Raw genomic sequence first — 13,647 nt, 5'->3', positions numbered from 1 at the left:
ACACATGACTTATGAGGAGAGGCTGAGGGAACTGGGATTGTTTAGTCTGCAGAAGAGAAGAATGAGGGGGGATTTGATAGCTGCTTTCAACTACCTGAGAGGTGGTTCCAGAGAGGATGGTTCTAGACTATTCTCAGTGGTAGAAGAGGACAGGACAAGGAGTAATGGTCTCAAGTTGCAGTGAGGGAGGTTTAGGTTGGATATTAGGAAAAAATTTTTCACTAGGAGGGTGGTGAAACACTGGAGTGCATTACCTAGGGAGGTGGTAGAATCTCCTTCCTTAGAAGTTTTTAAGGTCAGGCTTGACAAAGCCCTGGCTGGGATGATTTAATTGGGGATTGGTCCTGCTCTGAGCAGGGGGTTGGACTAGATGACCTCCTGAGGTCCCTTCCAACCCTGATATTCTATGACTGTCATGTGCTTTAAGGATTAAAGACAGTTATTCTCATTTTCTAAGCACCTTGCCAACTAATTATAAACAAAATAACGTAATAGCAATAAAACAGCAATAAATTGGCAGCCAACGATAACAACAAGAAGAATGATCAAAGAGGAGGTACAATCTGGGAAATTAAAAATACTTGTATTTATTGACGGAAAAAAAAAAAGAACAAATGATCCAGTCTGACCAAAAAACCTTGATCTGAGGCATGCATCTGTTTCATCTCCACACCCCTGGAATACCTATTCAACACCGCACTGTGTAATAATGGCATCCAGGACATGTTACTTCTTCAGGTCTGAAGAAGAGCACTGTGTAAACTCAAAAGCTTGTTTCTCTCATCAACAGAAGTTGGTCCCATAAAAGATATTACCTCACAGAACTTGTCTCCCTAATATCCTAGGACCAACACTGTTACAATAACAGGGCATGTTACTTATAGTCCAGTGGCACTGGAAATTGTACAGAAGCTCTGCAAAATGGTAGGTTAATAATCCAGTCAGTGAACTGGTTGGTAATGATGCTGTGATTTATAACCTAATAATGTTCCTTTACACCTTCAAAGTCCAGAACTGAGATCTTTTTGGTTGCAATTTATTACTAGTGCAATGGCAAAGCCCAAATCTTTTCCCCAAGTCAACCTCCCTGCTGTTGGAAGCCCTCCCCAATTCCCACTGTTTGTGCACAGATCATGAGAACTAGACAATAAGAGCTGCCATACTGGGTCAGACCAATGGTCCAATTAGCCCAGCATCCTGTCTCTGACAGTGAGTACGGCTTCCAGGAAGTGTACAGAATATGGCAATTATGGAGTGATCCACCCGTGCCTTTCCCTCCAAGTACTGCCTATGTGATTGCCAGAAAACATTCTGAGAGTCCTAGATATGCACTTCCTATGTGATCCACTTCCCGGCTTGCAGAAACCCTCACACATCACACACCTGGTGTAGGCTTCCTCCTTCATCTACCTACCCACCTACCTGCCAGAAACCCTCCCAGATCCCCCTACACTTGTCTCCCAACTGTTGAAAAGCCTCTCTGATCTATCTCAAAGTCTGTGCTTTCTATTCTACCTACTTCCCCTCAGCCAGAAACTTACCCTGACTCTCTGGATGTGTACTGTCTTTCTGACCCACTTCTCTGCTCCTGGTTTCAATCCCCAGATGGGCAGAGTGGCAGCCAGGAGTACATGTGTGGGGAAGAGTTTCCTGAAAGGGGAATGAGGGTTTCTTGTCATGGGAGGAGGGAAGATCAACAGTTGGGGTAGATGAGTCAAGGATCTTTTGAGGTAGGGGAAGAGGGAGGGATGAAGAATCCCCCAGTGTAGTTTATCACTAAGGTTTAATGAGAGGGAAGGTAGACAAATATAAGAAGGGTGCAGCAGCCAGCCACATATAACAAGAATCATGAGACAGGGTTATGAGAGGCTGCAAAGATTACAGCTGTTTGTTGTAATCTGATAAGCCTGTAGCACTGGGACTCTCCTAACAACCCCCTTTCAGGTGACTCATGCTGGTTTTGGAGCCAGGGCACCCTGACCCCTAACTAACTGCTTAATATTGACTCCGTTTGTGTTATTTCTTTTTATGGAACGTAATGAGAATGGCTGCTGAGAGGTTAAACCAAGACAAGGCCAGAAAGGGACTGGAGCTGCCCTTGTCCAGCTGACCTGGTCAGTACAGAGAGTTCAGCTCCCAACACATACCTGTGTTTTTTCCTCCTTTGAACTAAGAATCTGAGATAATTAAGTTTTAATTCCAGGCCTTTAAGGAGTCATTGGTCCCCTGGAGAGAAAGCAGAATCCAGGCTAGTGCAGAATGAAGTTTAATGTTGGAGGAAAGCCTTATTTTTTAAAGGAAAAATGCCTCTCTATAGTTTGTTCTTAGATTCCAGTTTATTCCCCAGGCTATACAGGGATTCAGCTGTATTATGCAGAGCTAGCCCATGGGTGCAGCTCTACAAGGGGTAGGGACCACTGGGACAGGAAGGTTAGTTAATAAGACAGGTGGTACCATGGATTCAAAATGTAGCAATTACAAAACCAAACCACCAGGGAAATGGCTCCAGATTGAGAAACAAAGTGGCCATCAGTTCAGGGAGTATTGTGATCAGGACTTGTGGGGTTGGGGTGATGTTGTTGGAAGTAGTAGCAGGGCCATTCATTCAGACTTACTTCCACATCTGTGGCCCTGAACAGTAGAAAGAGGATAAAACCAATAGAAAGGGAGGATAAAGCCAAGAAAATCCCCTAAATCCCAAAAGCTCTATTTAGGATTCTTATTAATGATCCAATGCAGCTCATTGTAATAGGAGTTGTGTGTAAATTAGGGTGGTCGATTAGTCATAGTTAACTCACGCGATTAACTAAAAAAAACCCCACAATTTAAAAAATTAATTGCAATTAATCACCATTTTAATTGCACTTGTAAACAATAGAATACCAATTGAAATTTATTAACTGTTCTTGATGTTTTTCTACATTTTAAATACTGTATATTGATTTAAATTACAATACAGAATACAAAATGTACAGTGCTCATTTTATATTATTATTTTAATTACAAATATTTGCACTGTAAAAATGATAAAAGAAATAGTGTTTTTCAATTCACCTTATACAAGTACCCTAATGCAATCTGTCGTGAAAGTGCAATTTACAAATGTAGATATTTTTGTTACACAACTGCACTCAAAAACATAACAATGTAAAACTTTAGAGCCCACAAGTCCACTGAGTCCTGCTTCTTATTCAGCCAATCGCTAAGACAAACAAGTTTGTTTCCATTTACAGGAGACAATGCTGCCCGCTTCTTATTTACAATGTCACCTGAAAGTGAAAACAGGCAATTGCATGGCACTTTTGTAGTCGGCATCGCAAGGTATTTACATGCCAGTTATGCTAAACATTCATATGCCCCTTCATGCTTCGGCCACCATTCCAGAGGACATGCTTCCATGCTGATGATGCTCATTTAAAAAAACAATGTGTTAATTAAATTAGTGACTGAACTCCTTGAGGGAGAATTGTATGTCTCCTGCTCTGTTTTATCCACTTTCTGCCGTATATTTCATGTTATAGCAATCTCCGGTTATGACCCAGTACATGTTGCTCATTTTAAGAACACTTTCACTGCAGATCTGACAAAACACAAAGAAGATACCAATGGGAGATTTCTAAAGATAGCTACTGCTCTCGAACCAAGGTTTAAGAATCTGAAGTGCCTTCCAAAATCTGAGAGGGATGAGGTGTGGAGCATGCTTTCAAAAGTCTTAAAAGAGCAACACTCAGATGCAGAAACTACAGAACCCAAACCACCAAAAAAGAAAATCAATCTTCTGCAGGTAGCATCTGACTCAGATGATGAAAATGAGTGTATGTCAGTCCGCACTGGTTTGGATTGTTATCAAGCAGAACCCTTCTGATCACTGTGTACCGCTAGATGGATCGAGAAAGCTGAGGTCACCTGGAAATGCCAAGACCCAAGAGGAAAGATTGTGTGTAACACAGACATATGGTATATGCTATTCTTTGTGTTTGTTTAAAAAGCAGCATAGAAATTCATCTGATTTGCTGCCTCCTCTTCCCTGTAGCTTTCTTAGGAGAAACATTTTTTTAAGCAAATAACCCTTTGGCTTCTGCAGGAGCTGTGAGATATATCTCCACTGGCTGCACAGTGCCTCTGCAGTCACCAAAGTGTGGTCTCTGCCGTACACCCATGGAGTTAAAACAGGAATGAATTTAATTCACTGTTTAAGGGAAGTAGCATCTTCCCATGCAGATACATTGGTGGTTGCTTCCTAAATTCTCCCCTGGAATTTACATCTATCTAAGGTTTAAACTGGTTAAAGCTTTAAGAGCCTGAGAATTTTCTTCTTGTTCCAAGCATGGTGACAGCGTTAGCTGAAACTGCTCCTGTGCCTGCCTGGCACACTTTGTACTCCTGTTCTCCAGAAAGCTCTTTAGGTTGGCTTGCTAATGAATGGCCTATTAGGTTACTGTACTCAGAAAGAATTTGCCATAGAAACTCAGGTAGTTGTCACCAGCATGTAACTGATCCAAAAGCTTTGAAGCTGGTAATTTTCCTTATTCCAATCGGCTACTGGCTAGACCCTGTGAAAAAGAGGTAAGCCTTGCATGGGCTGCTTTCATACTGAGAGTAGAATAATTTTTATTGTCAGGGAGAATAGTTTCAGAAAGCCAGAAGGTAATTTTTTAGGGCAATGGAAAGCAGTTCACTGGTAAATTCCTGACAAAGAAAGTGCCAAAGTAAAATTGGAGGAGACAGAAAATGCAGCAAAAATATTAGTTGTAGGGCAACACCTACCCCAAAGTGTAACCCAAAGGTCAGGTGTGGTGTCCTATAGGCTACAATGCAGCCCACAGTCATTCTGTTCCTGTTATCATAGAGTGAGGAGAAAGCTAAGGAACCGCAGGTTCTTACTGCTGGTGAATACAACCAACCAGCAAGTTTTGTGCATTGATTCAAGTGCAAGAAGATGTTCCGTGTGTGTATTTCTTTGATGTTATATGTATGTACAATTTAGGCCTGGCCCTCTCTCCCCTGAAGAGTTATTAATGGGACCCTTGGTAGGGCATGGTTTGGGAGCCCTGGTTTAAGTCTAATTTAGGTTGTAAAATCCTGGGGGCAGGGACTGTAATTTTATTTGTCTGCAAAGTGCCATGCACAGCTATAGAGCTGGCTAAATAAATAGGAATAATTGTAGGAATACGACAGAGCTACCAAAGGCTGCATGCTGGCACAGATGCAGCAGCTTGATATTATTTTTGGGAGTGACCTTTCAAACTCTCAGATAAAAAATCACCTACTAAATATAATAATATTAGGATGAGTTTGAATCTGAAGTAGGTAAAGATAATTTAATCCACAGGCTGTGCCGAGCAGTCATCACATACGAGGCTGCGTTTCATCCAGCAGTCTGGATGATGGTCTGTTAGGAAACAAAATGAGTCTTTTTTCTAATCCAGAGTTTTAGCCTTTAGCTCAGAGATCCCTGGCTATTACTAATTCCTGTGGAAGCTCTGTTTGCAGACCAAAGGCTGGAGCTCAGTGTCAAGCCTGTGTCTGGTGCTTTAATTTACCCAATTACATTGAAAATTTATTGGCAAAGGAGACAAAGTTTTTTTGACTTGCTAAAAAAGAAAATCCATCACAATTATTGACCTTCATTCATACTGAGTGGGTTTAATAGCTAAAGAAAATCTCTCCTGGAATTCCTATTTTTATTTCTGTGTCACCACCAGAGGGCAGTGAATACACCAGCTAGTGCTCCAAGTCAAGATTGTTTTGTTTCAGCTGGTAAAAAAAGAATTTTCTGTTAGTTATGGACTTTTTTAAAAGAGGGTCCCACAAATCGAAGAAGTTTTCCTTTTCAAATCCCAGTGCATCTTGGCCTTTTCTCTCTATTCTGCAGGTATCTGGACATGGTAAGATTATTTGGTTTTGTTGTTTACACAAGACCTATCACCAGATGCTATGTTCTTCATAGTCTTAATATGGCCAATGATAAGCTATAAGGGTTTCCTAGCTCTTCCCTAATCAATAACACCCGTGCCATATTAATTAGACATGTTGCCGGTGCCTGACAAACATTGGGATGTCTCTGATCAAAGTGATGCAGAAGTGGGAGCAGTTCTGTACTAGAAATTTTACCTTTATTCTGGCTATTGTGTGTTTTTGGTGCTGATGAAAGTGCGGAGCTAGACGAGCTAAGCATACGGAGGAGAGATGCTGTGCAAACTCCCTCTCACAGCTCTGCCAGTGCATCACAGTCCTGATTTGGACCATCCCCTGCTACTTCAGCCGGTTCCCCCTCCAGCTCTGCCAGTGAACTTCAGTTCCAACCTGCAGCCCCCATTGCTAATCCAGTCATGAGTCCTCACAACTCTGCAAACTAAGCTCCAGCCAGAGCTGCAGCGCCCATGACTATTGGCTGTTTGGTCAAGAATTCCCTTTGAGTGCTACCCAGGCACCGCAATTCTGCTTTATGGCACCTTATTTTATTCTAGTCCTGGGTTCCTCGGTTTCCATCCGTTTCTGCCAGGACCCTGGTCTGCAGCACACTCTGCTATTTTAGCCTCAGGTTTCTTCTGAGCAGAGACTGGCAGTTCAGCTGAACTGTGCTAAATAGTGTACTTTGTGATGTGAGCAAATGCCAATCTGGAACTAGGCTGAGACCCCCCTCCCCGGCAACTCATCACATCCGTGACCTTCCCAGAGCTCAGCATTTCTGTCGTGACCCAGATCCCTTATCAGCTTCCTCCATTCCCTGATCAAGAGAAGTTAAATTTGCACCTGGGAATATGGCAGCCCGTGTAGGAATCAGCAGCAAACTGGGTGGGATTATGGAAGGGGAGAGTAAGGAGCACAATAGAAACACACAGACAGCACTGCTAGCGGAGAGCAGGAATGTACATTGGCCAGTTAGCAGAGTGAGAAGTCAGTCATCAGCCTTTGATGTTAAATGCTGCCTTGTCCTGTTCTAGACATCCTGCAGCAGTGAAAATATTTAATGTAGAAAGAAGAGTGTAGTCAGGAAGTAAACACACACACAGACTCCTCCAGGAGATAAAGCTGCTGTTTTCTGCTGATTTTCTGTGCCTGGCCAGAGACTGAAGCTGCATTAAAATGGATTAGGGGCACATATGCAGTGTTGTTGTTGCCATGGCGATCCCAGGATATTAGAGAGACAAAGTGAGTGAGGTAATATCTTTCATTGGACCAACTTCTGTTGGTGAGAGAGACCAGCTTTTGAGCTTACGCAGAGCTCTTCTTCAGTTCTGGGAAATGTACACAGTGTCCCAGGTAAATATAAGGTAGCACATATCACAGAAACCAGGAAAGGCATCACCACAGAATCAACAGGAACTCCAGCCATTAGCTAGAAATAAGGGAGACATCTCAGACGGGGCAAGATGATTGGCATGAAGTATAGCACATGGAATGCCCAGAGGCGCTGGTCCTGAGGTGACACACTATGACGCTGCCTATGGGGGGTGCGGGGGCTATCTGAGTGGGCTGCTGCACAGCTGGAGCTTTCAATGGCCACAAGCTATCGAGAATTTCATCTCAAGACGTGCACACAACTGGTGAAGAGGAGGCAGATGTGTGGGAATCTTGCATCTTTCTCTGAGACATATGGTGCTGGCCACTGTTGGAGACAGGATAGTGGACTAGATGGATCTTGGGTCTGATCTAGTCCGGCAGTCCCCGTGTTCACTAAATTATGTGTGGAATTGTTCATTATTTCATTTGGAGCAATTTTAGGCCCCTGTGTGTAGACAGCTCTGCTCAAAAATGCGTTGTTTTGTGGTTTAATAACAGGGCCTGTTTTTGCACCCCCAAATACATCAGAGGAAGAACATATTTTTGGAAAAACATGTCTTCTTGAGTTCATGCCAAATGAGAAAAAATCCTCCTATTCTGAACACCTTCACTTTTCTTGTGAATATTGTGTACACTTTATTGCAGTCAGTCATACATCTGACAAACATTATCAGTCAAACATTATCCCCCCTGATTAAGGATGTAGAAATGCTTACTGGCCCAATGGGGCAAATTTTCAGATAAGCCTCAACCCATTCTCTAAAATTAGAACATAAGAATGGCCATACTGTGTCAGACCAAAGATCCATCTATCTCAGTATCCTGTATTCCAACAGTGGCCAATGCCAGGTGTCCCAGAGGGAATGAACAGAACAGGGAATCATCAAGCAATCCATCCCCTTTTGCTCATTCCCAGCTTTTGGCAAACAGAGGCTAGGGACACCATCCCTGCCCCTCCTGGCTAGTAGCCATTGATGGAGCTATCCTCCATGAATTTATCTGGTTCTTTTTTGAACTCTGTTATAGTCTAGGCCTTCACAACATCCTCTGGCAAAGAGTTCCACAGGTTAACTGTGTGTTGTGTGAAGAAATACTTCCTTTTGTTTGTTTTAAACTTGCTGCCTATTAATTTCATTTGGTGGCCCCCTAGTTCTTGTGTTATGAGAAGGAATAAATAACACTTCCTTATTTACTTTCTCCACATCAGAATTAGTAGGGAAATTTTTACTCTTAGGTATTTGCATGCACAATTTTTCAATGCACAATATTTGCAGGAGCAAAAAAGTCAAGTATTCTGTTCAAGCTGCATTTGTGTGTTCAAAGTGAGTAGTCAGACATCTAACTACCTGACTTAGGTACATAAGTATAACTTGCATGCACACAGCATTTTGCATATGCAAAATGTTCCATGTGAAAAATTGTGCAGGCATAAATTTGGACCTGTAATGTTGTGTGTGCAGTCTGTGTCTGTGCACCTACATGATTCAGGGAAGACAGGGTTTGCTGGGAATTCTGTGAGAGAACCTGAGCTTTCTGGGTCTCTAGTCCCATTTCCAGATTTGAGAGGTTCAGACACTTCCCACATAAACATCTCTTTGGGCTGCTTTTTTTGTTCAAATTTCCAGTGTTCATGCTTCACAGCCCATCGCTATTTCTGTTTCCATTTGGTTTTGCATTTGTGTAGATGGGGGCAAAAGTGACAGTAAAAGCACACACGTTTATATTGGGTCAGATTTAGCTCTGATGCAACTCTGCTGAGGTCCACTGTGTTATACCAGGGAAGTGTTCGGTTCCTTGTGCATATGATGGATAAACAGATTTGTTGTAAAAGTAATTATTGCTGTGGAATCAAGAAAGAGAAGGTGAGAGGGGACAGATGCTTATGAATGTTACAGCAGCAACACATTTATGGCCATGAACAGATACTATTAGAGATGGAAAAGACCTATAGAGCATCACAGCCATACCAGAGCAAGTCAGGAGTGTTGCCTATGGTGTCTTCTCCAAGGCTCTATCCAGTCAAGTTTCAAGTTTCACAAGTAATGGGGTTCTCACCAGTTCTCTTGGGACTATTCCATGCCCTTCCGGATGTCACCATTGGGCAGTTTCTCCTGATATTCAGCCCACGTTGGCACATAAAACAGAAGAAAGTCATGCTGTGTAGTTCCTAATGGGATATAATATCCCTCCCCCAGATTTCTACCGCAGACCCCAGCTCCTGCTGGTGCCACAGCAGGAGGCATAATACCTTAAAGCCTTTTAGCTTTCTGAGCCCAGGGATCCTGACATGCTGAGGAAGCAAAAGAGAAAATCAGAAGACAGCAGTTTAATATTCAGTCCATGTTATCACACATTTCCCTGCCTTTCTGGCCCACTCTTTCCAACTCTCTCAGCCATTCTCAGCTAGGAGAATGGCCACTGGTTTCTTTGCATGGGGGCCAAGTATGAATAGGAAGTAGGAAACACAGTTCTGATCACACTCTTCAGCCGAGATCTCGGCAGTCAGCCGAGTGACGTGTTTGTCTCTGTGCCAAATGCATATCGGTGCATTCCCACCCAGCACAATATCCCTGATTTTCTCCCCAACACAGCTGGTTGCAGGACCAGGCCAGGCCAGCGCTTCTGGCCATTCTCTAGCTCTGTATTTCTGCTACTCTGACATCCCATAGTTGTCTATTTTGATTTGCTCGTGTGGGTAGTAGATTTCCCAGCTTGGGCCCTAATCCATTTTAACTCCTTTCAAATTCTAATTCCACTTATAGGTCTCAGTCTCAGGTCAGCGTGAGACAAGCCATTACTAACACTGTAATCAGTCTGCAGTTCTCTTTGGAGTGACAGTGAGATTAAACAGAGTAAGAAAAATACGCATGAAGCTAACACACAGCATCTTGAGGGGAACTTCTTCTGTTCCAAGGAGACTGGAAGGTCATTTTAGTGGCAGTCTGTTGTGCTAGTGAGTTGGGAAAAATGAAACCTTGCTAGAATGAATCTGTGTTTATATTACTGATCTCAACACTTTCACCATTAAGGTGCCTTACATAAGTGTTTTGCCAGTTCAATCACTATTGTGGGCCTTAAGGAAAAAAGAAGTGTATAGGCTATTCTTCCCCAGTGAAGTGCACCTTGAATGCTGGATTGTGGATATAGCAGCTGATCAGACCTCGCTGTCTGAAGGAGTAAAAAGAATTTGTGTGGATCACTGATATGTACTTCTGAAAGAAACGGATGAGAAGGAAGACAGTCCTGAAACCTCAGGGGGACAAACATGCCCTTTGTGAGAGCCTGGCTGGCCTGCCTCCGAGGGCCACAGATTTCTGTAAGTCTTTTCTCATATCACAGATTCATAGAAGTTAGAGCTGGAAAAGACATACTGTAGGTGGTCACCTGGTCCATCTCCCTTTAGCCAAAGCAGCATTGTTCCCTTGTACATAATCACCAGTGTTTTGCCTAGTCTCATTTCAAATGTCCAGCCTGAAGGACAACTGTTTGTCTGTCTGTCTCCCTGCTTATTGGCCCTTGTCTGGGGTCTCCAAACTTCCCTTGGGGAGCTCACTCCACAACCTAATAGCTCTCCTGATATTCAGCCTAAATTTTCCTTCGCTTAGTTTCACCCCATTAATCCCAGGCTTGTTCCACCCTAAACACTTACGCTCTCTCCTGGACATTTTCATCTGTCCGATGTTCACAAACAATTGTTTTATGTCTCCTTTAGTTATTGCTTGTTGTTTAGTTCTTTTAATATTCCTTTGTAAGACAGTCCTCCCAATTCCCTTTACAGCACAGCTTTAAGCAGCTATTTGAAGTAGCAGATCCAGATGGTGATTGTTAATATAGGTTTCTATAGTAATGAATCTCTCTCTCCCCCCACTATCCTTTTCCCCTGTGAACAAGCTGCTTCATCCCTTCGAAGAGAAGGAGGTAAGAGATATTTGTCTTTCACCTACTTGGATTTTAATAGAATATTAAAATCTTTCAATCTCTTGCTGAATTCCAAATGATAAAAATGTAAGGAGCTCTTCTCAGGACTTAAATGAGAAGAGAAAACATAATTTTGTCACTAAAATTGGAGTTAGAAGAGTCAAGTGGCAGAAGACAGCCACTTTGGGTGATAAATCAAGATTCTATTTACACACCAACCCTGTCCCGGCTATTCTTAGTGAAAGGGCTGGCACAGATGAAGGGCAACTCAAAATAATAGGGAAAAATAAGAAGGGGAAGCTTTTCAAAGATACAAAGGAGAGTGAGGCACACAGTTCCCTTAACTTCCAGTAGGAATTGGGCACTGAGTACACAAATGGGCACAGGAATTCTCTGTGGTTCTCTGCTGACAGTCCCTTGGTGTAATCAATCTCAAGATGGGAGTCAGGTATTTGAAATACTCTCCTATCACTAGGTATGAAGATTGAGAGATGCTGGAGACTGATTTTCTTTTTTTAGTTTGTATGAGTGGTTGTTATTGGAGCTTGTTTGAAACTGGTCCATAGTACTGGTTTAAAAACACTTGGGTTTTGTTACTTTGCTTTTTTGTAATCTTGAGTAGAGTCGAGGCTTTTGGAGTTGAACAGTGCAAAAATAAAAATGCATTCATTATGATAATTGATTAAAGATTATTATTACTAACAAGCCTCCATAAATTGTATGTAGTGCAGTTGTAGCTGTAACGGTCCCAGGATATTAGAGAGACAAAGTGGGTGACGTAATATCTTTTATTGGACCAACTTCTGTTGTCACTTTCACCAACAGAAGTTGGTCCAATAAAATATATTACGTCACCCACCTTGTTTCTCTAAGCCTCCATAAACTAATTTATCCAGTCATTTCAGGCAAAATGCTTTTTATTTCCTTTGCAATATTTTGATTGCAAGGGCCCTGTCTCTATTAGCTTTTCAGTAATGCTGAATGCATGTTAAATAATGTGTAATAAATAAATCTGAGAGTAAACAGCATCTTCATAGAGAGGCTGGATCAAAGGAGAGCGAGTGAGTCTGCATGCAAATTATTTAGCGAGTATCAAAGGAGAGTTAATGGGTGTACCTGCAAATTATTTACTGAATCCGGTGTAGCTGAGAAGGAGCTTCGAGGCTGTTGCTCTGGAGTGTTTAAAGAAGCCTTGGTGATCACATGTTCCAGTTTCCCCTTAAATGTGTGCTTCTTCCATTAATGGCTGATGAGCCTGACACTTCTTTTGTGGTTTAATCTTCCGCATTAAGTCAATGGGAGTTTTGCCATTTTTCAGGCTCTCTGTAGTGGCTCATGACCTTGAGTGCCTGCCTCAGGGCAGACTGTCAAAGAGAGGGCAGACACCCCAAACTGGTGGTATGTTCTATAATTAGATTTTACCAAACCAGTAACACATTTCAACTCTTGGGTCACTCTAACAATCTCATCATGGAGTCACAGTCCCCTTAGACTCTCCAGTCTGTCTTGCCACCCAGGCAAGCTGGATGTAGTGATAAATGGTCACTTAAACCAAAAATCACAAAATGTTCAGATTGCTTCCAGTCCCAAGAGACCAGTCACTTACCCAAGATCAGCTGGTACCGTAGATCTTACACCAAAGACAACACCTGTAGCCAATCCTGTAATAAACTATCTAAAGTTTTATTAACTAGGGAAAAGAAAGGAGAGAGTTATTTACAGGTTCATAGAAACAAACATATACACACAAATGAGATGGAATCTAAATCCTGAGAGTGACAGTTGTAGTAATCGGTGAATTCAAGATTCTTTCAGGGCGGGCCCAGGCATAGCCCTGGGGGATCTCTGTCTTCAGTTTGGTGTCTCTGGCCTGTGAGAGTTCAAACAGCAAAGAGATGAAAGACTTCCCTTGTCTTTGTTTTGTTTCCTACACTCAGCCTCCAAGTCCATAGGAAGAGCTTCCTTGCATGTAGCATTCCCAAGGTGCGATTGGGTCATTCACCAATTATTTGTATTGCAATGTTCCTTGATGGCTCATCTGATTTCGATAGTTCTTCTGGACGGGCTGGGAGAAACACCTGTCCCATCTAAGTTCACAAGTTTAGCGCAAACATTTTCAAAGTTTCAGAGTAGCAGCTGTGTTAGTCTGTATTCGCAAAAAGAAAAGGAGTACTTGTGGCACCTTAGAGACTAACAAATTTATTTGAGCATAAGCTTTTGTGAGCTACAGCTCACTTCATCGGATGCATTCAGTGAGCTGTAGCTCACGAAAGCTTATGCTCAAATAAATTTGTTAGTCTCTAAGGTGCCACAAGTACTCCTTTTCTATTTTCAGAGTTGTAAAGCAAAACTTACATATTTCCTTGTAGCATGGAATACAAACATTACAAATAAGATAAATGCATGCAGCAATATACAAACATTCTATAGACTCTAAACACT

At 42.3% G+C, this 13,647-nt stretch overlaps 1 protein-coding gene across 2 annotated transcripts in view; it reads left to right on the top strand.

Moving 5' to 3' along the window:
* The window catches only part of GRID2IP (Grid2 interacting protein), a 106,406-nt gene that overhangs the window by 8,055 nt on the left and 84,704 nt on the right, over positions 1-13,647 (top strand). The gene's annotated exons all lie outside the window — the stretch shown is intronic.

This window comes from Lepidochelys olivacea (genome assembly GCF_965140295.1).
Source record: "Lepidochelys olivacea isolate rLepOli2 genome assembly, chromosome: 10".
Classification (NCBI taxonomy): Eukaryota; Metazoa; Chordata; order Testudines; family Cheloniidae; genus Lepidochelys; species Lepidochelys olivacea.
This window is presented reverse-complemented; position numbering and strand designations above follow the sequence as displayed.